The sequence below is a fragment of the Dreissena polymorpha genome, chromosome 7, assembly GCF_020536995.1.
Source record: "Dreissena polymorpha isolate Duluth1 chromosome 7, UMN_Dpol_1.0, whole genome shotgun sequence".
NCBI lineage: Eukaryota > Metazoa > Mollusca > Bivalvia > Myida > Dreissenidae > Dreissena > Dreissena polymorpha.
Window position 1 is genome coordinate 28,960,473 of NC_068361.1, and position 7,386 is coordinate 28,967,858.

Genomic DNA, 7,386 nt, shown 5'->3' on the forward strand with positions numbered 1-7,386 from the left:
CGGAACATTATCTTCCTCATCCGTATTATCTCTAATCTGTCGGGTCTGTTAAGTAATGACAGGTAACCCATGTACTGACTTATTTGAATCGCTATCAGAAGATAATGTGTCGTCTGCAAAGGCTAAATTTGCTTTTCTAATCGGGCGCGTTAACGGTTGATTTATCACTGGCCATTGATCGATATTAGCGTGTCTAATCTGGTCTGCATGAACTTTAATAGTAGAGTTGTCTAATTGGTTCTTTATTACGTATGTTAACGGCGACTTTTGTTCGATTATACGATAATATGGTCTCCATTTACTGTCTTATTTATTTGTACGTTGAAAGTTTTTGTAGTAAACGGGGTCATTGATTTCGAATTTAATATCTTTCGTATTTTTATTCGCATAATCAACTTGTCTACGTTTCGATTTTTGAATTTGGGAACATACCTTTTTAAATGATTTGTGTTGTTCTTCTAATATTATTTTATGATAATCTTCACCGTGATATTTACGTCTAGGTTTTAACAAGTTGTCTATTGGAAGAATAGGGTCTCTATAAAAAAAAAGAAGAACGGTGTGTGCTTCGAAGTCTCGGATGTACTAAATCTCATTGCCGCTAAAGACATGTTTAAATGTAAGTCCCATTGTTGTACATTTTCTTGAACCCTTTTTGATAGTATATTGTTCATAGTCCCATGTGAACGCTCGTTCATACCATTAGACGCGGGATGATATATTGTCGTTTTTACGTGGTCAATGTTCATTGATTTTAATGTTTCCGTGAACGCTGTGCTAGTGAATTCTTTTCCGTTATAAGTTATAATTCTTATAGAACAACTATGACGGCAATAAATCTCGTTCATTAACAGGTGTATTACGCTATCAGAAGATTTATCTGGCGATGGAAACCCTTCTATGTATCCGGAGTATTGATCTACGAAACATATTATATATCTATTTCCGGAAAGCGTTTTCGGATATGGCCCGCATATATCTATGGAAACAACTGAAAACGGAAACGGCGGTATTGAGGTGTCCGACGATATGGGAGCTTTAATTGCTTTTAAGTTTCTACTTTGACATATAATGCACTTAGATACATAATCATTCAATTCTTTGAACATTTTAGGCCAGTAATATTTCTCTTTTAGTGTCTGAAAAAGCCTTTGAGACCCAGGATGCCCGTTTTCATCATGGTATTGCTTGACGACTGAACCAGTCAGGTGTTTAGGTACAAAAAGCCTGAGAGTAGGTTCCTCATCTACGTTTGATATGTAGTATAATATCCCATCAACCGTTATATATCTATCATCTTCACTCTTGTTCTGTTTCCCTAATCTTAATCTCGCTTTAATCTCAGATATATTAGGGTCATTTTTTGTTCTATTTGCATATTAAGCCCTGATATGTTATCATTCGACGCTGTGTCGTCGACTGGGAGTGGCTGCGGGGTAATAATATTATCAATTATTTGCTTGTGGTCAATGTTTGTAGAGTCGGTTACATTAATTTCTCGTGTTTGGTCTTGTTTATTTATTTGCGAATTGATCGTAAAATGTTTATCGTTAATATCTAATTCTATTTCTGTTTGATCGCATTGATTATTCTTTATTTTGGTTTTTGGAGGTCGGCTTAGAAAGTCGGCAATAATATTCTTTTTTCCCGGTATATATTCAATTTTGCAGTTGTAACCCGCTATACTTAAGGCCCATAATTGTATTTTCTTGTTTTGCATCGGAATTTCCAAAAGAAATTTCAACGGCCTATGATCCGTCTTGATAACAAATTCGGCGTTGTGTAAATAATGGTGTAATTTACTTAGACTGTAAAATATGCTGTAACATTCTTTTTCAATGGTACTATATTTGCATTGCGTGGGGCTTAATCTGTGCGATATGAAAAATATCGGCTTTTCGCCCACATAATCCCCGGTCTCGTTATTCCCGCATTTTTGAGTTAAGCAAGATCCTATGCATTTATCGGATGCATCAGTATACAGTATATAACCTTTTTTCGGGTCAGGGTATGAAAGATAAAGGATTTGCGTAAATGAGTCTTTTAATTGTATGAAACTATTTTCGCATTGTTTCGACCATTTAAATGGGACATTCTTTCTCGTGAGATTAATGAGAGGCTCGACTACTTCTGAATACGACGGACAGAATCTCCTATAAAATCCCGCTGCACCTAAGATAGATCGTACATCGCGCACGCACTTTGGCCTAGGCAATTGTCGGATCGCTTCCACTTTTAACGGATCCGGTCTTATACCGTTTTGATCTATGATGAAGCCTAGGTATCTAGTCTCTCTTTGTAAGAATTGACATTTTGATAGTTTAAGCTTAAGGTTATGTTTACTGAGACTCTGTAGTAATGTATTTACGTGTGCTAAGTGAGATTGCAAGTCAGGTGAGAATATTAGAATATCGTCTAGATACGCCACAGCGAAGCTCTCACAACCTTTGAGTACTTTATTAGCCAATTCTTGAAATATAGCACCGGCAGAGGAGGCACCGAAGGGCATAACATTAAATTGAAATAGACCCCTGAATCCCGAAGCAAAAGCCGTTTTTTCTCTGTCCTCTTCCTTTATAGGTATTTGCCAATATCCCGATATCAAATCTAAACTGGTGAAATATTTACTTTTACCTAATAACGCCAATATATCATCTATTAGTGGTAACGGATAGGCAAATGGTTTTGTAATTTTGTTTAATTGTCTAAAATCAACACAAAACCTTTTTTCGTCTTTATTATCTTTGTTTGAGTCATGGTTATTTTTCTATTTATCTACTAAAACAATAGGGAAGCTCCACGGACTTCTTTATGGACTTATTATGTTTGCGGCTAGCATTTCGTCGATGGCTTTATCTATGAATACCTTATTGTTTAATGGTGTTCGATACGGTTTCAATTTAATGGGTGGATGATCCCCTGTATCTATGGTAAATTTTATTGCTGAAGTTTGTGTTAATTCTAAATTATTTCTTGCGAAAAGGGTTCTGTGTTTTAAAAGTACCGGTAGAATATTTTCTTTTTGATCTTCATCTACACGTAAATCTGATAAGATTTCATCTTTAGATAAGCCTGATTTCGGCTGATTATTTTTGATAACTTCTTGTACTGAGCATATGTCATTATCATTTACCGATTTTATTCGCCCTATGGCACAGTGTCGTCTAAGCCTTATTGTTTTGTGCGTATTGTTTATAATTAAAATGGGAAATTGTCTATCACGCGTTGTCTTGACGACTGAATTAACAATTGTTAAACCGGGTTTATTATCAAAGAAGGAATTGCTTATTCCATTGAATTCATAATTTGTATTTGAACGTATGCAGTTTCTTTTAGCTTGAGCAAAGAGTCTATATGCAGTTTGTGGTTTTAACACAGTATGTCTAGTTAATCTTGCTATCGTTGAAAGATGTACATCTTCTTCTAGAGGTACATAACAGTTATCAATCCTCAGACATCCTAAATCAAAGTATAAACGGACACCAATATCTTGTAAAAAGTCTCTTCCTAAAATAACATTTCTATTAACGTTACTTACTACAAAAAACATGTGCTCTTTATATATGCTCCCTATTTTGAATCTCAATTTTACACTTCCGTGGACATGTAATGAATTTCCATTTACCGACTTAAGATTTACTTTTTTAATTATCAGTGCTGGTTTTTGTTTTAACATATCATAAGTACGTTTATTTATCAAGGAAACTTCAGCGCCGGAGTCTATCAGGCTTCTAAATTGAAACCCACCTGTTGAAATAACACAAGAATTTGGACTACCACACAAAGCGATATTATATGTCTCGACTTTTTCATTCTTACCATAGACCCCTTTATGGTAAGAATTTCCTAGTTTTTTCGATTAATGTACGTTTTTCTTTGAGTACATTCTCTACTAAAGTGTCCTTATTTACCACAATTCCAACAATCAATTTTATCTTTCCAATTTTTGTCATATTCGTTCTTGCGCCCTTTACCGTGTTGATCTATCGTATGACTGGTCCGCCCTACCGTATATGCACTTATCTCGCGTTGCCTACGGCGACAGATTTCAATAGAATGACCGTTTTTCTTGCAATATGTGCAAACAATAGATGATCTAATATAATCGATATCTGTCTGAATATTATCGGTCGTAATGTTATCAAGTTTATTTACCTGTGATCGCAACTCAAATCTAGCTCTGACACCTTGCTCCTGTATAGCGCTTTTTAAAGCATTTGATAGGGTTGCATGATTTTCGCGCATTAATTTAAGTCTCAAATAATCGTGCGATAATCCGTCGATAAAACTTTCTACTAACTGTTTTTCTTTATAGTCTAAATTTCCTTCAATATTTTCGTATGCATCAGTCGCAAGAGATAGAAGTCGCTCAGCGTATATTTGAACATTTTCGTTGGTCTTTTGTTTAGTCGTCTTTAATAATGAGAAAGCGTATTGTGGGTCTTGAATTTCTGCAAATCTTAATTTAAGCTGTTCCTTTAAATCTGTCCATGTCCCTGTCGTATCGTCAGTCAAAAAACGATGTATGTAATCACTAACAAGCCCTTTACTAGATTGGTAAGCAAAATTTTTTAATTTATTCTCATCTAAATTGGTAAGTGTTCCATATTTTTCTACATTTTTAATCCAATTTTTAAATTCTTTTGAATTTCCATCAAATGATTGTACAACCTGTGAAATAGTCTGAGTGCTTATGGCCGTTTTAACATCTTTAATTTGTTCATTCAAATTTTGAAATAACTCAGGGATTATTTGATTTGCCATTTTGATACAAACGTTAGGAAATAAAACAGTCACTCACCGGAAGTTGCAGAATATGTGTGGTCTGATGTCGTTTTTCCCGGTTCACGGTCGTTGTTACTGGTTACAGAAGTTGCCGAAACGGAGTTTCTTCGCGTTGTTTATCATGGCTTCGTAATTGTAAGTGGTAGTATTTCTTTGTTCGAATCCTTGGTTCACGAGCACCATTTAACGTCCTGTGTCGCGTAATCGTTCATAGTTCATGGACGACACATAGTTACTAACAATGTTCAATACTCTTAAATTACCGGTGTGTAGCCTATCATTCGATATCTCGTCATGCGCATAATGCCAAGATGACAAGATTTGCATTAACTACCATTTTCTCGTACCGCGCATGGGACAAGTCGTTCCTCTCTATTTATGTTAATTTCTCTGCATAACATATGATAAATGTTCAACAACACCACATATCAGTTTCTAGTCCAATTTAATGTCTAACATACTTAATATTTTCAGTTATACAAATACGTTGTGATTGCTACATGATTGTATCTTTCTCGATCCGTACGTCTCCAAGTCTAAACGCTAACTGAACTATTCCCCTCTAACATTTGCCCCATGAAACTCTGTTATGAATCCTATTGGTCAGTGTTCTATGCGTTTTTATTTCTGATTGGCTGAATTACAAGGACTGGAGAAGTCACTATTAAAGTATGCACCCGCTAATCAGCATTGTGATACCAATAAATAATGCAAATACAGCCCAAGGCTTGTGTTAACAGCATCGTAACCCCTTTGTTGTTAAACATACACCAGATCCAAATATTTAATCTTTTTGATAAATATTTCGTACATAAAGAAAACCCAGATATTTCACCCAATTTCTCATCATTATTTGACACTCTATAATTATAGTGACATATAGGTTACTTTACACCAAAATATAAACATTTAAGAAACATTGCACATTTAACTTTTTCAGGCAGATATGTTTTCATAAGTATTGGTAAAATCGATAAGATACAAATAAATCAAAACACATTTATGCCGATATCCGTCTTCTTTTAAAATCGAACGCACGCCAAAAATATCACAGTTCAATAATAATTCAATTAACGTAATCCCCATAATCGATAGTGCGCATGCGTATAGAGGTGCCTCAAATACATTTGATTCATACACAGTTTGGTTCTACTAACTTAGTTCCAGCTTCCACTAAAAGTGTCCCAGAACAACTTGATAATATTATCAAAATTGACAATTTAATGCGAGTTCATAAACACGACGTATATTTCTAAAGAAACCATTCAACTTTTTAAATTTACTTCACCTTTGTTGTTATGAATTATTGATTTTACTCTCTTTTCAAGTGTTAATACTTTTTGAATTATTACAAATAGTATATAAAGTATATCATTTAATTGAAAATATTATTTTATCAGTTTTTATTATCATATGAATTAAACACATCTTAATATCAATCATTATTGAAACATGTTCCTCTTTACATTATACATTTTTTTTGACTCACTTGCTTAAATAGTCCTAAGGTAAAAATAAAATCAGATTAACCACTTTAATTCGCGTAAACCTACTTAATCGATACACAAGTGTTTGTAATTTAAATGGTTTGATTTGCAAATGTCAATACTGTGGTTTTTTTGAAGACTTGGAGAACAAGTGTAGGTTGCTGCCACACTTCGTTTTAACTGTATTCTGTTCCGTCTAGGTTTTAAACACTTATGAGTGATAATGGCTGAACAGCAAATACAAGTTACATGTTTGTGTGTGCATTTATAAGATAATGCTTCAAATGTCAAGTTATATATTATATGTAAGTATTAATATAGCAATTGTTGTAATAATAAATCGATCTTTATTGTATGAGTTCTAAAAAATAACACTTGTGAATAAATATTTAACACACAAATAAAAGAGGCAAACTGGAAAAACAGCTTGTCTCTTAAATTATATTTTGGCTGAAAGAAATCATTATGTAAGATAGAAAAAACAGTATATTTAATATTATATAATGATTGGAAGAACTCAATTATGGTATTTCTGCTTCGACTATATAACTTAATTCAGTGAGGAAACTGAAATGCTATTAAATAATATTCAACTTTAAGTCGAAAAATTAACGCATGTCTGTTTACGTTTTTTTCCAGTAATTGTTTCTCTCCGCCTTGATTTTAATTTCATGACCTTGATGTGAACACTATTTTGATCATCAAACAAGCATGTAAGTATCAAATAAAAAAGATAAATGGAAAATTTGACACAGTATCACATTTCATTCATTATAGAGATATTATAAATTTCTCAAAATTACAAAATTAGTAAATAGCTTCAAAGATACTAGTTTGACAGAATTGAGATGAAGGCGTATGGCTTGCAATAACTCTCTCTTCAGTATTTCATGACATTTGATTGCCAGTAAAGAAGACGACATTTCGGGACGTCCAAAAAGTGTTTCGTTGTCAACACTTCCTTATGTTACAGCAATCAAGCAACAACAGTTCCTTGATTCGAAAGAGGTTTTTGAAATCTTAAGTTGCAAATTGAGAAATTGAAGATCTGTGTTAAAATGTGTATTTGAAGATAAACTTACCTCACAAAATATTTAAAGTATTACCACTTTAA

At 33.6% G+C, this 7,386-nt stretch overlaps 1 protein-coding gene across 1 annotated transcript in view; it reads left to right on the plus strand.

Annotated features, from left to right (window-relative positions):
• LOC127836866 (angiopoietin-2-like) overlaps positions 1-7,386 on the plus strand; it is a 456,318-nt gene that overhangs the window by 348,026 nt on the left and 100,906 nt on the right. The gene's annotated exons all lie outside the window — the stretch shown is intronic.